Raw genomic sequence first — 16,238 nt, forward strand, 5'->3', positions numbered from 1 at the left:
TTCTCATAAACTCCAAAAGACAAACAGACACAAGATGGCCGACAGAGAAGGACTGTTATTAGTCAGGCATAGGCCGGGTCGCCTCGGGCCTTCAGGACCCAGCCAGGACGACTCAGCATCTGGGTGTGTTTACGTCTTGCAGCTGCTTGAGTACCAGCTCGGGATAAATCAGGGGGCCGTAAAGACGTCACTTAGGATGACTCCTAAACCATCACTCGTCCCCTTGCTGCCTGGACGCGTGGACTTCCTCCATGCTGGCACGGACACCGCCACCCCCGACACACATAACAAAAACCAAATAGAACAAGACACAAGGAGGAGAGGTGGAGGAAACGAAGACAGGAGAAGGAGTAAAGAAGGAGGGGGAGAGATTAAGAGGTGGAGGAGGATGAGAGGAGGAGGAGGAGGAGGAGAGGAGGAGGAGGAGGAGGAGAGGAGGAGGAGGCCTTAATTGGAGTGTAAAAAGAGAGCCTGAGGTTAATTGGGAAACATGGCGAGCAGCTGTCTCCAACACAGAGGTTCAGGCAGGGATAATAAGTTCACTCTGTGCAGGGGAGACAGTTAGTGATGAATCAGATCAGAGGAACCATGTACTGTAATCATCCCCCTCCCTCTTTCCCGTTCTCTCTCTATCTATCTATTTATCCCTCTCTCTCTCTCTCTCTCTCTCTCTCTCTAGCCCTCCCTCTCTCCCTCTCTCTCTTCCTCTCTCTCTGTTGCTCTCTCTCTCTCTCTCTCTTCTGACAGGCAGAGACAGTCTGGCTCCCAGCTACACAATCTGGCACCTTTCACACAGAACTGGCAGTCACGTTCTCCCACTCACACACACACACACACACACACATTACATCACACACACACATCCATATCTCTCTCTCTTTCTCTTTCTTTCACTGACACCCACACCCACACATTCTATCCTCTCAATCTCTCTACCGCACACTATCAAAAGCATTCAAACACTTACATACTCAGCCACAAGCACCCAGGTTAAGCACAATAACTGGCACCTCTAGAACTTGCTTTATTAGTCCAGCGGTCAATGTATGTAAATGTGCTTTGGTAGGTGTGTGCTAATGGCTTATTAGCCTGTGTTAGCCAGTTTGCATTGATCTCTCTGCCAGAGGGGACCTGGCGGGGACCGGGCTAGCTCTCTGTTCACATCTCTAATCACATCCCAGCTTGTTTCAATAAAGGCATGATTAACATAGAGCATCTCAAACCCACTGAGGCCCACACTGGTGTGCAGAACCCAAGGAGCTGAGAGTGGATCAAGAAGCAGAGATCAGATCGATGAACAGACACTACTGGACCGAAACAGCTGCTTGAAGCAGTTTTAGAATGGAGTTGCATTTATTCTGTCCATTCGGAAAATGTTCTAAAACTACCATTTGCAAGATTCAACGGGTCTCGTCACTGCATTAGGTGAAGTGGGCGTCAGACTACTGGGTCTGACAGGGCAGCAGGGCTGCTGTTTGAGGAGCAGGGGGAACACAGGTAGAGTCATAGGCAGTAATAGAAGGAGACAGTAACTTGGAGCGCCACACAAAAGTCAGCCTGGCTTTATAAATAATTCCAAAAGCTAAAAAGATCTTGTGTGTGTCTGTGAATTTGGGACCACATCCACACGCTTTCACAGACACACAAATCACAGATGTCACACACACATTCACATGCATACGTAGACACACACACACACACCAAAGATCTTCCCACCCCTTGGATAGATGTTATTCTCTGCACACTCTGGCGTTTTGTGAGCACTGACCCAATCGGACCAGTTTCACTTTCTGGCAAAGATACAAAGGAGAAAAAATACAGACAAGTCAAAGCTTAGTTTGCCATGGAAAACACTTCCACATCCACACTCTTTGAAACATGATCTCTCTTACATACACACACTCACATACACACACACGCTGACACACACACACACAAACCCTCATGATGCAGGGCGGCAATGCACACCGGAGACCTGTCTTGTAAATCTCTTTGTGAAAGCAGCTTTGGGGGGTAGACAGGGGCTTACACACAGAGCCCTCAGGAGAAGCTCTAGACTCTACTTCTTTAAGTCTCTCTCTCTCTTTCTCACTCTCCACACACACTTGCTTTCTCTCTCTCTCCCTCTCTCCTCCTCTCCCACACACACGTTCCTTTCCTTCTTTTCTCCATTTTTATTCACCCCCTTTTTTAGGGGGGGTCGGTTTTCCCCTCGTTCTCTCTCTCCAATCTCTCAGTTTCGCTCCCTCTCTGCCTTCCACTCTCTTCACTCTCTCCCCTGCACTCTCACTTTTCCTATCTCTCCCCCCCCCCCTCTCTCTCTCTCTCTCTCTCTCTCTCTCTCTCTCTCTCTCTCTCTCTCTCTCTCTCTCTCTCTCTCTCTCTCTCTCTCTCTCTCTCTCTCTCTCTCTCTCTCTCTCTCTCTCTCTCTCTCTCTCTCTCTCCCTCCAACTCTCCTCCAGTCTCAGAGCTGTGTTCCCCAGCCCTCAGGGCTTCCACAGTGTTCTGAGGTGACTAATGCCCTGCCTACGTTCAGACAATGAGTTTGGGCCCGAGACGAGAAAGTGTTGGAGAAAAAAAACAACTGAAAATACTACAGCACCTTTGACAAATGGAACCCTTCGTGCTCTCCTGCCCACTAAGGGAAGCTTACAGCCCGGCGAGACACACTCGCCTTCCACCAGGAGACGGCTGCGACCTGCAAAGTCGCTTCTGAGGGAACATAATGAATTCTTTGGGAAGTCCGCGCTCGCCATCTTCATGAATAAGATATATTTCCAAAGCATATAAACCCCTCTTAATAAAAACACAAGTCGGACTGGTGGGATCGCCAGAGATGATTTAGGCCCTGTATACACATTGAGATTTCTGTATCTCTACAGATTTCAAGGCATATGCTTTTTTTTAAGCATAGCTCTGTCACTGTAGCAGAGGGCCCAGGTTAGCTTACCTCTGCCACTGTAGTGGAGGGCCCAGTCCAGCTATGCAGGTAGGGAAGCTATGATAACAGACCCTCATTAAAAACGGCTGGAGTCCCCCTTTTTCAGGCAACTCAGCCCCCCGCCCCCCCCCCTGGCCCCCAACCCTGAAAGGAACTAGGCTTTGTCTGAGGACCAAAGGAGAGGAATCCCCTCATCCCCTCCTTCTCTGCTCCCACTCCCTCCCTCCCCACTCCCCCCCTTCCCTCCCTGTTCCTCGCTCCCTGTGGAGTATTGTTTAAACACAGCCCCCTCTCTATCCAAGGCCCAGCTTTTAAACCAGCGCACTTTGCATGAGAAAAAAAGATTAGTCTTCAGATGCCCCGGCTCACAAAGGAGGGCTCTTTCAGGTCGGCCACAAATTTGCTCAGATAGTGGAGTTCTCCTTTTGTTTTTCTAAGATGAGCTATTATTTGTCTTACAGGCAGAGTCTGTTAGTATTCGCTTGTTATGGAGCCCCTGCTGGCCCCCGGAGAAGGGGGTATGGGGGTGGCACACACACACACTGCCCCAAGTCCCTGAACAGAGGGCAGAAGTGAAGTGCCGAGAGAGAAGGGGAAGTGGGCACTCATCCAAACATGTTTGCAGAAGACAGAAGAGAACTAAGCCTGGGCTTCATTCAGGTATTAACCTTAAGAATTTACATCTGACACACATTCAATGGCACCTCCCTGACCCCCTCCCCCTCTCTGAGACTGAGATAACTAGGGCAAGCATGAGAGGTGCTGTACATTAGGTAAAACAACATAGCTTTCACATCGAAGATGTCTGCAAGACAGTAAAGGAACGGTTTGATAAGATTCTTCAGTTTCCTAAACCCCTTTTTGACATTTTATGTAATGAAGAAAGAAAAAAAAATGCATCATCACTTCCGACTTTTTCAATGCTTTCGACTAATTTTTTTATATTCAAATTGTGTGACCCCACTGTACAGGGTGTGTGAACGAAGCCTAACTCACAGTTCTACACACACACACACTAACAAACACACAGGGTGAGAAGCCAAAGGAAGTGACAGATCGTCCGGATCCTTTGCCCCCCGTCACCTCCCTGGTCCAGAGAGAGCCCCCCAACAGGCCTCCTCACGGCTGACACAATCACCTTGCGTCACCCTGACACAATGATACATCTGCACCAACAGGCCCAGCCCCGGACGGCACACTGCTGTCTCTGAACGCAGCCCTAAACAGCCCACTGGCAGATGGGCCCACACTTCACCTCTTGCTGCCATGCTTCACGCGACGGCCCTAAAGACGCTTTTACGATAGCTAGAACAAACAGGGGGAGGGGTCGAGCTGCGTTCTCACACACACACTGTTTGTCCTCAAGTATTTGTGAAAAAGAAAAAGCAGGCGCTCGCTGGCACACTCATGAGTTCACAAATCGTACTCCTGTCTCATCTAAAAGTGCATGAGTGTGTGTGTGTGTGTGTGTGTGTGTGTCTGGCAGGCTGTGCCCTGGTTAGGCAGGTTCAGACTGAGGTTCCAGGAGAGGGCTGCCAGGGAGCTCAGCTCTGCTCTCTCCTCCTCTCCTTATTTCCTGAGCCTAGGAAAAAACCCTCTGCTAGCACGAGAGGGGAGAAAGTGTGTGTGTGTGTGTGTGTGAGTTTCCGTAAAAGATTGTCTGGGTGAGTGAGAATTTGGTAAGATTTGCAGAGAGTATAGAGGAGGTCACAGGCTCACACAACTTGAACCCGCCACAGCATATTTGCATGTTATCACAGTGAGGACATCTTGAACCCTCCTCCCTTCCATGACCCTCCAGCCCCCTTCGCTCGCTAAGACATCACCCCACTGAAAGGTGCCTTTAGGGGGCTCCTTGAAGCAGGGAGTGGGGGCAACGCTCTGGGAGTGTGCTGGTTGAGGTGGAGGCAGGAACACATAGCATATTAAATGTGCCGTCGGGGCTATTGGGGGGGGGGGGGGGGGGCGGCCGTGCGGCGCAGAGCCAGGGAGTCTGATCTGAGGCATGCCCTGAAGGGATGGCCAGGCCTGGGGATTAGGGGGCTGGGGTGGAGGCCCTGGAGAGCATATTGCGCTCGCTGGCCCCTTCTTCTCACTGCTCACACGCAAATGTATCCAGACACTTTGACGCTCCTCGGCTTCGCCGTCAAAAAGACTCAACTTTTCAGCTCAGTTCTTATCACACACACACACGTGTGTGTATACACACACACGCACCTTAGTCTTCTCTCCTCCTCCGTACTCCTTTAACTCAATCACTATCATTCTCTCTCTCTCTCTCGTCGTCTTTCCTTTCCCCACTGTCTTTTTCATTTGATGTCAACATATCAAAGTTGGGCATCATCAAAATGAGAGGTATCTATCGGGGGTCTATCTCCATTCATCTGTGCTTGCAGGGCCCAAGCAGAGTCCCTCATCACTCCAGGGAAAGATTACACATTTAAGTCAAATGAAATGCTCTGTATATTTGCATGTTATGAGCAGGGATAATAACTGCTCCGGGTCACACCTGCTAATGTTGGCTGAGATCTGAGGTGGAACAGAAAAGAGAGTACAGCCCTGAGATCTGGAGCAAACTTCTCGCCATGAGACACACAATGTCCCGAACCTTTCTGCTCACATTAACTACTGTGACAAGTGTGCCACAGCCTGCCATCCTTCTGTTTGTGACAGCCCCCCCCCCTCCCCACTACACACAGCAGACAAACAGACACACACGACACCTAGCAGACACACAACAGACACACAGCAAACACATCATAGAGACCCGGTAAAGAAATACACACTGAGGAGAGAACTCCTGCACCCGTTATCTGAGACCAAATCAACACTCCCCCCCCCACCCCATAATGAGCCTGGTGTTAAACAGTACTCAAACTGGCTCCCTACGAGTGTGTCCTTTTACCCGGTCATTTGCGCCTCAGTGGAGTTCATTAGCCCCTCATCCCCACATCCATACACACCTGATTACAGGTAATTTTCTAGGACGATGTCGGACCAGGGACGGAGGCCGGCCGCCCATTTATGCACCTGCTGTGGATTTGTGTGGGGGGGGGGGTGGGGTGTGTGTGTGGGGGGGGGGGGGGCTTGACTCAGGGGCTAATAGTGTGTCATCTTTCTGCATTACCATCAGCTGGTGACAGTGTCTGTTCTGGCAGTCTGGGAAGCACTCTGGGGAGGTCACTGGTGCACCCGTCTGATACCGCTATGCATCATTTAATGTAAAAAGCATGTTGAAATGGAGATAATAAATATAAAGTATATAATAACAATCCTTTGTAAGCGCAGGGCTATCTGACTGCAGCCGAGAGGCAGGGCTGGTTATCCTGCTGTTCCCCAGCCGGTGGAACAGCAAGACTGGGGACAGACATTGATTCATCTGCACGGGTGAAATAAGCAAATGCTTCTGTTATTGAGAATATTTATTCCCTCAGCCCCCGGCAGATTATCATCTCGAACATTTTCTGCATTCATCACTGTTACTGCATCATTTATGACACAAACCGTGTTTTGTTAAATTGCACCTGTTCCGCCAGAGCCCAGCCCCTGTAATCTTCTATCTGGAGATATGGTCAAACAAAACCAACATACATATTAATAATACTGAGTGTGTTCATCAGATATCATTCATAATTAATATGATTACATTATGAAATATCTCCGACCTCCACACACTCTTTGCTCGTCAACATTTTCCCCCATGCTGTACTCAAATTAACCAAATTAAGCATCATTTTCTCATGGAAAATATCAGCCATCCATTACGTAAATCTAAATAGACCTCAAATGTAACTAATTATCTGTAATGTTGCTTTGTTGAGTATTCAATCTGGAGCTAAGCAATTATATATTCTTTAGATGACAAATTCACAAAAGCTCAACAGTATGTCCACAATCAATCACAGCATTTTAGATCTAAAACCCTCGATGGAAAATACCAGAATTGTCACAAAAATGCTGAATATACTTAAAATAAACCAGAATGTCTTATCTAAATACTAGAAAATAAATGACTTGACATGTGATGGATGTATAATTAAATACAGATAGGTAATGGATTTCTATATATTTTTTAAGTCTGACACTTTTATTTTATCCATAAAAATACATACAGTCAAACATAGGCTATCTTCGTCTGCATCTGAAGTGACAGCTCAATTTTAATTTAATAGGCCTACATTTAAAGCAGGCCTATTTGAATCCGTGCGGAAACTCTAAGATCAAAGGTTAATCTTTTTCGTTGTATTTAAAGTCAAAGAAAATAATTTCGCGCATTCCTGATTTTTTTTCAAACAATAATTAATTTAAGCCAAGTCAAAAAATTGTGCATGAATGCATACTTTTGGAGAGGTATTGGCAATGCCTTCTTGAAAATGTTCTCCGTTGGGTTTTGTTTTTATTATTTGGGGGGGGGGGGGGGGGGTTTAGCCTACGAAATATGTTTCCATCATCAAAAAATAAATATATTAAACTTTACAGTACGACCAATTAGGTTTTTTTCTGATAATTTTAGGCTAAAGGCCTATATTATGTGAACAAACACTTGAACGTCTTTTGTTGCATGAAGGCTTATTCACTGCTTTTCTCAAGGCGCCTAGATCTCCGTTAATAATTTGCCAAGTGTCAAAGTAGGTTTAGCTGAACCGTCACCGCACGGATGAACGCCTCGAACCCCTGGTCGTTTGTATAGCGGCGTGAAACTCGAGACATAAACGGTCCACCAGTCACTCACAGCGAATCCGACAAGCAACGAATATGTGGAACAGCTGGCGGGGAGCAGAAGGAAAAGTTTAAAACAAATATCTACACTTGGAAGCTCGAGCTGCGCTGATGTCGTTTGAATAACGGGCCTTAAAATCCGGGAAAGGGAAAAAATATAGCCTATATTTTAAATGAAAGGCTGACTTAAGTTGTAATAGCCTATTATTTTTAAACGTGCACTATTTATAGTTTCAACATTTGTCCATGTTTTCAAGTGTAGGTGTAAATTAAAGTTTATCTGGGTGTCTGAAAAAAGGTTACGCTTCCCATTTATTAGGAATAAACAGCCTGATCAAATGTTGTGTGTTTATGAATTATAGGCTTGGTTGTCAATGGGTTAAACCTATAATTATGTTATATCCCAAATAGCAGCCATATGCTAAAATGATTCAGGCTTTACAGGCCTATTGCACGATAAGCTGTAACGTTTAGACTGTGTTTTGGAAAATATGATTTTTACTTTTTACTTAAAACGTTTTTTAGGAACTCAACCTATTGATTTACTTAAATAGCCTAAATGTAATGTAGCCCTATGCTTTATCATAGTGGAAAAATCGAATCAATAACAGACACGAGACGGTAAATCGCGCTGAAATATGATCACAGATAACTATGCGTGACCCCCCCACCATCACCACCTCCCCCATGCGTTTCTTTAGGCAAAAGTCCAATAAGTTTCATGCCTGCAGAAGAAGTTCTCAAAGAAGTTGCAGTCCACTCCTTTCAACAATGCCATTTATCTATGTATTTAGCCTACGCTATTTGTGTGTTGTTTTTTTATCAATTCAAATCATGGCTATTCACCCACCAACGCTACATTTAAAGTCGTTGATATTGTGGAAGTTAACCTGCCTACAATTCATGTTGAGTAGCCTAAAAGTAGGCAAGCCCAGCTTACTTTTATCAGACTCAATAGGCTACCCATTCAAAGTTTGAATAAACTACCAACTGAACCTCGTAAAAGTTTTCCAGATAAGTTTTTAAAAGTTATAGACGAGGCAATCACTGGCATGAAGACAAAATGTTCGAGGTGTGCAAATTAGGCTAATAAATGGGCTATGATGGTAAATGCAACGGATAGGCTATTAAGATACGTTTTGCATCAGACATACAGATATGTTCACGTCTATGCTATCTCACCTCATTTGAAAAGCACAGTTTTGAATAAGTCGTCGTTTGTAAAAATAAAAAAAAACTTTCAAAGCAATCTGTGAATAAACACTCAAAGGAAATCGCCCATCAGCATTGTCGTGTTTTTGCACTTACGTATTCGAAGGCGTTTTCCCCAATGATAAACTCTTGATATTTCTGCCTTCTTCTTTTAAGTGAAATATTTTTTTTCTTTAGCTGCAGATGTGCCTCTTGCGACCTGAAGTTGCCTCCTGTTACTTTTTACGCTGCAACACCCAACTCCAAAACGGCGAGACAGACTTTTCCTTCTCCGTTTTCTACTCCTGTTCACAGTTTGTTCCGACTTCTGAACTAAACACGATCCTGCAAACAAATCTGCGGATAGCAGACAGCTAACGTGGATGAATATGAAAACATAAGTGTTTACAACGCTTGGGCAGTTGTTATTACATGAAGTATGCTTTTTCGAGGGGAGAACGAAGTGTGGAACTCCAGCTGCTCTTCCCTTCTCTTGACTCCTCCCTTCGGATGGCTTGCTCGCTCTCTGCCTCCCTCTTTTTCTATACTGCCCCGTCCCCCTCCTTCTCTTCGCTCTGCTCCGGGCCGTGCTTTCTTGAGCCGGTGTGTACACGTTTGGGACCGTTGGACCGTTACAACAACCCGGCATGTGTAATTTCCGCGGTTTACCTTTTTCCAGGATATAGGCAAACGGGATTTTAAGGCTACTGAAGATGTGATTTATCTGAAGTTTGTCTTATTCTCTCTAATGCAAATGTATAATAGCCTATAATTTTCCTTTTGTTTATGATAATTAAAGGCAGCTATTTAAAATGGTAGTAGACATGCATGCATGTTTAGGAATTGAGTAGACGTCTTAGATGGTTATTAGTGTGCCAAGCTGCGTTCCAAATTAAGACATTTTGAAAGAGAATTATTTTTAATTATTTAATTTTAAATCCGTCAATTTAAACAGGCCAGGCCTCGTGCCCGGAGCTATTCACAATAATTCCAATTCACGTATGCGGTGGAATTAACGTGACGCGCTCAGCCTCATACGATAGGGAAGCTGTCGATTTATGAGTGGGAAAGTGTTAAGTGGTCTCCCGGGCATTGCCATTGGAATAAGACCTAATGTTACGATATAAAAGAGAAACAAGACTTTCTGTAAGGTTAGGTATAATCAATATACATAATCAATATACAGGGAAATTATGTAGTTAAAGAGGTCTTTTGGGGCTCGCATTAATCAATGAGGAGGTGGAGGTTTGGGAAGGAGATTCACTGGTTAATCGGTTTGCAAGGCTTGACTGTGTGTGTGGTCAAGAGGTCATGTCAACCGGTCAGCCATCGCTCTGCTCACCTGAACGTGAAGTACAACAGCATCAGAGCTGAGAAGTGAGAAAATCTATATAGTTGCAACGTGTGCTCTTTCCTCTAAGCAAAAGCTGGAACATAGTTTAAAGCCTTCTGTTGCTCAGAGGGACATATCAGAACAATCCCCGCTGACTGCCTCCTTCACCCACTATCCCTCCTGGACCTTGTGCTAATAAGATGCATATTGACTAATTAATACTCCCCAATCAATCAGCGTCTGACTGCCTCTCAAAGTATATCCAAACCCTGTCATGCACAGACTAACAGTCAATAATAGCAGTCCAAAATAACATGCAACACAAAAACATGGCCTATTTTTAACTAAACTGATATTTGTACAATACAAGTGCATGTTGAAGCGAGCACTTTGGTTTGACAGGCTTTTAAAACTGAAATCATGGGAGAGTTTTTATCATAAAGTAGATAATAAATGCCAAGATAAATTTTGTAGAATATGAACAAGGCAGTCCATCAGTGTCCAGAGTTGTGTAACATTAGTTCCTGTGACAACAACAAACCGTCCAAAAAGAAGGAAACAAAGGAGAGGAACTGGACAGCAGAGAACAGAGGACAGAGAGGGAGACCCCAGGAGAGTAGAGGACAGAGAAGGAGAACCCAGGAGAGGACAGAGAAGGAGACCCAAGAGAGGAGACGACAGAGAAGGAGAACCTAGGACAGGAGAGGACAGAGAAGGAGAACCCAGGAGAAGACAGAGAAGGAGAACCCAGGAGAGGACAGAGAAGGAGAACTTAGGAGAGGAGAGGACAGAGAAGGAGAACCCAGGAGAGGACAGAGAAGGAGAACCCAAAAGAGGAGAGGACAGAGAAGGAGAACCTAGGACAGGAGAGGACAGAGAAGGAGAACCCAGGAGAGGACAGGACAGGAGAGAACACAGCAGAGGTGCACTGTAAGACAGGGGTAATTCTCCTGTCAGTCTGTGAGGCAGAGCTCATCTGGCCTGGACTACACAGAGATAAAGTCCTTGTTATGAAGAGGGGGGGGAGTGGGGGGGAGGGGTGGGGTGAGCGGGGGAGGAAAAGAGAGGAGAGGAGGAAGGGGAGGAGTGCACATGGGCATCAGTGGGGTTAGCAGCTCCCGAAAGTATTTCATCAAAGAGGGCCAGGATCCCTGGGATTGAGATTCTGCCTGGAGGCAAGTAACCGATGGTCTCCCAAGAACATATTCCAAAGTAGGACTCAGAGAGCCAAAGCACACATCAAAAGCACCTCTGGAGCCAAAGCGATTCTGGAGGAGAAAGAAAGGGGGTACGGGTCCCTTCTTGGCCTCCTCTAAGCCCCTCATCTCACCCCAATTAAGAATGAACTACTGTTTGTTCCAGACCTGGGATCTACACAGCCAGGGAGGTGCCATTCTGCACACCACACACACTCCCCACAAAAACCCCCACTCAGAAACACAAGTACACATGAACACACAATACATGCACAAGCCCACAGACAGACACATTTCACGCACTCACACTAACTCAAGACACATATGGATTTACTCTCAGTTACTGTACACACACTGACACACAGTTAAGATAAGAAATGGTCTTAAACAGTCTCCTGTTTTACTGTTTGAGAAATAGTATATTTATCTTTATGGACATGTAACATCTCATAAAATGCATTCTTTGTTTTTATGTCCTGTTTTATTCAGAACGGTGACCGTTAAAAACTCTGTGAACATGTTTCATACAATTAGTCATTTCATCCATGACCTCACTCAACGGGTATGAAGATTTGAGAGTAAATATGCGTGTTTCTAAGCACCATCACAGGGGGCCTGGCCAGTGTGGAGCAGCATGGAGAGGTCTGGATGTTTCTCTCTGACTCCCTCCCTCTGGACAGATGTCTCAATGAAATGGATCTAGCAGCACAGCCATACGATATCGACACAGATGTGACCACTTGCAATGCATTAGAGACAGAGCCAAAGTACAGCAAGATGGTTTGCTGTTTCATCGACTTGAGACACCATTCTTTCGGTGCAAGGTAATGGTAAGAAGGGGTTGTCTAGCCGTAGATACATCATTATCAAACAACCACATGCAAAGCTTTCATTCATGTTAGACACAACCTCGCTGACACCCTTGGGTAGAATCAGGATAACCAATTAATTTTTCAAACCGGTTAAGCACATCTCAGTTACACTTTATCCTGTTACACTTCCATCTCTTCAACAGCTTACTACTCCACACTTCACTCAACTAAAATGCAGCACTTCCTTGTTTCCCTGATCACTGCTTTACCTGCATAAAAACTTTTTTATGACTCGTTCATTCCCAAAGAGAGGGAAAGTGAGAGCGACAGGCTACTGGGGCCAAACAAACATTCAACAAAGGAGTTCCTTAGTTTACAGACTAGTCTACTAATCTACTGTTGGAGTGCACGAAGGCTATCTGTCGCAAAGCTGTGTACGCAAAGTTCAAGTGCCCCTCCTCAACACTTACACTCACAGACACACACAGACACACACAAACATGCACACACACACACACCAAAGAGCAAACACTGAAAACAATGAGAGAAAGCAGCACTCCTCACCCTCCCCCCCCACCCCCCCACCCCCAATCCTCCACGTTCACTCTTTCTCCTTCCCTCCTGTCTCTCTGTGGCTGACGGAGGTATATTGTGTGTCTATGAGAGGGCCCATTAGCGTGCATGACTGATAACAGGCTCTCACCCACTGTAATCGGAATGGGATATTTTGCGGTTATTTTGAATCTGTCAGAAATAATAAACGCAAACCTATATCCACTTCGGCTATTTAAGCAATTTCCCTGTGATAGCGTCCCGGGGGTATCCCAGGCGGATTCCAAATGACGACATAATGAAACCACGACGCCTGCTCACCCTTATCACAGAGGATTAAAGGGGGCGCAGAGAAAGAGAGGGGGGTTCAGAGCCTTGTGTGGTATGAATATGATTATCTAATGGCCTCCTATGGAAGAGCATGTTAATTCCACTTAAACGCGAGACCTTTCCCAGACTATCTCCCGCCCCTGGCTTCTCTGAAGTCTTTCTCCCTCTCTTATTTTCTTTGTCACTCTACCACTCTCTCTCTTCTTCCCCTTTCTCTCTCCCTCCTTCCATTTAAGTTGAAATAATCACAGGACCTCTGCAGGAGTCGTTCTGCATGCTGTCTATCTCTGTGCCCGGACGTTAGCGTAAGAGAGCGATTAATTCCTCTCATTTTCTTCTCTCTCACTCTTTCTCTCTCTGGTTCTCTGTCTCTTTCTCGTTGAAGTTTGTTGGCCTACAAAGCTTTTAGACAAAAGCACTTGAGGCAGTTATCAATATTCAGCGTGGACGTCGTTATTGTTGCTGGAAGAATGTGGGTCCCTTTACTCCAGACTCAAATCAAATTTTTGTAGCCACCATTTCAAATCGTGTTACACACTGCCCGCCGATATTAGGCTTTGTGAGTATTTGAATATTGGGTCAGAAACTATTCTTCTCTCCCTCATTTAGGAGAGTGAATAGTTGCATTAAAGAGTCATTGTTGAAGTCCAGGTGAACATATTTTTGAGAATACACACCAGAACTCAGTGCTTAGTTCCATTCCAATTCTATTACACTTTAATCAAACAGGCAGTGTTGTAGTCAAGACCACCTAAACCGAGATTAAGTCATTACCAATACCAGAGTGTATTGAGACAGAGACAAGCCCAAGACTTTGAGGGGTCGAGACCGAGTCAAGACTAAGACAGGGTGATACCGAGTCAAGACAATACAGTCAAGACCAAGATCAATGCAGGGCGAGACCAGGTCAAGACCAGACCACTCAAAATACACAAGCAGGAGGGTTTGACTAGGTAAACATTCAGATGTGATCTATAAATGTGTATTTGAACTAAAAATGTGCACTCTTAAAGTAGTACCGTGTGCTTATGGCCAGGCAAAGCAGCCTGGCCCTTTTCTTAGAGGCGCATTAGGACTACTGTGCTTTCACATCTCTCTCTCACCAAAGTAAAGGAGCGCAGTACCGCGGCGTTTAACTTAAATTATTAAATCGGGAGAGGTAAGCTGACATGAGTTAGCGTTGATGTAACATAACTTTATATTCACCATTAGCTACATAATTTTATGTGGCCTGGCTCGTTATCAAATATGGCAAGCAACTGAAACTAAAGCCCTGAAACGTATGTTACTAGCTCATTAATACTCGCTAAATCTCTTTGTGTAAATGGGAAAGATATTTCGGAATAGTTTTGGTACAGAGGCAGATTGCAAACGTTAGGTAGCTCTTTGCCAGGGTCACTTACGCCTAACTTACATTTTTTCTAAATGCCGGTAAAAGTTTGATGAAGGCCTATAGTCCCAGCCGTCTCATTTATCGTATGTTTGCAGAATTTACACACGCCTGTGTGTTTTCTTCCGGACGTTAAACTCTGTGGTTCAGGTAACCAAATCTAATTATAGATGATTTGGCCGATATCAGACAGCTACTGTTTCACCTGTCTTCCTCATTCACTTTTGGGGTGCAAGGAGGGGTTATGGGTCATTTCAAATGAGAAATTAGTGAAGTTATTGGTTGCATTTGAAGCGTGATGTTTTACATCCAATAACAGTGAAAATATTGAAAAATAAATTAAACAATGCACAGGCAATCTTGAAATAAAATCCCGAGTCCTCTTTGTCCGTGACCGAGAAAAAATGCGGATGCGGCCAATTCTGAGACGAGACGAGACCGCGACCTTCAAAAAGTGGTCTCGAGACCACACCGGTCTCGACTACTTCACTGCAAACAGGATTTGAGTGCAACATGAAATTAAAACACAAATTAATGCAAAAAGTGGATTCTCAATAATCTGTCTCAATGAAATAATTGCATCCAAACTCCAGTTCAAGTTCTGAGAATATGCACATGTAACGGGAGAGGCCCGGACTATTCTTGAAGCATCCACACCAAAGTCTGGTGTCCTCAGGCAGGCAGTACTTGACCTCTCTCCCCAGATTGGGAGTGGATGTCACACACAATCTGAACACACTCTCAGCCTCTGCGACGCTGCGACCTAACCCACAGACACCACACAATTTACAGTAGTTATGGATGTTGAAGGAGGAGGAGAAGCAGCACAGATACACTCTCTTCTTTTGATCCCGCTCAAAATGACTGCCCAATCTCGCCCTGCCGGGGCCCATTCAGCAGCATTAAGACGCATTACAACCATTAGGACCATCTCATCCCTTCGAGTCTCACAGCACTGCACGTTTACACTCCAAAACAGCAGAGTGTGGGCCAGCACACGCATCCTGAAAGCAGACCAGGGTCCCCGTGGGGGAACATCAATATTTCATCAATATCATATTTCATCAAACTACTCTCTCTCTCTCTCTCTCTCTCTCTCTCTCTCTCTCTCTCTCTCTCTCTCTCTCTCTCTCTCTCTCTCTCTCTCTCTCTCTCTCTCTCTCTCTCTCTCTCTCTCTCTCTCTCTCTCTCTCTCTCTCTCTCTCTCTCTCTCTCTCTCTCTCTCTCTCTCTCTCTGTCTCTCTTTCCGGTCCAGATCAAAGAGGGAGCTCCCTGTGTTGGGCTACAGGTTGGCACAGCTCTTTTGTTCTGTCTCCTCAGGTGAGGCTGGGCCCAGAGTCTCTCCTCTCCTCCAGAAACCCCAAACCTCTCTCCTCCACGGACGCATCGACGCATCTTCACTTTGTGTGGGAGCATTTAGAAAGAGCAAAGAGGGACGGGGGGGAGGGAGGGGGGGGGTCTTGAAGGGATGGACTGTCTATATATGGACACTTACTTGCTGTATGTGTTTTAAAATGGCCCGTTAAATCAATAACTTAGTTGGTTGATTAGTTTGTAAGTCACTCAATCAAGCAGTTAGGCAGCCAATCAATAGATCAGTCAATCAGTCAGGCTGTTAGTCATGTTGTGATGAGGATGCTCAGCATGTGAAGCCTATGCAGACAGAATCAACTGCAGAGCATTTTAACATGGAGGACACTAATTGTTTGTTGGATGTTTGTTTCCTGAAAATTCCCCTCTGTGATGGAGTCCTTCTCGGGATGTGTCTTTGTGT

General features: G+C 45.4%; 1 protein-coding gene across 1 annotated transcript in view; it reads right to left on the reverse strand.

Moving 5' to 3' along the window:
* The window catches only part of gli3 (GLI family zinc finger 3), an 88,806-nt gene extending 79,506 nt beyond the window's left edge, over window positions 1-9,300 (reverse strand). The window contains exon 1 of the mRNA XM_084703589.1: window positions 8,969-9,300. The gene's annotated coding sequence lies outside the window, so the exon portion shown is untranslated. The remainder of the gene's footprint in view (window positions 1-8,968) is intronic.
* Between the last annotated feature and the right edge of the window lie 6,938 nt (window positions 9,301-16,238).

The sequence above is a fragment of the Hypomesus nipponensis genome, chromosome 8 (assembly GCF_054491055.1).
Source record: "Hypomesus nipponensis isolate SF chromosome 8, ASM5449105v1, whole genome shotgun sequence".
Taxonomy (NCBI): Eukaryota; Metazoa; Chordata; class Actinopteri; order Osmeriformes; family Osmeridae; genus Hypomesus; species Hypomesus nipponensis.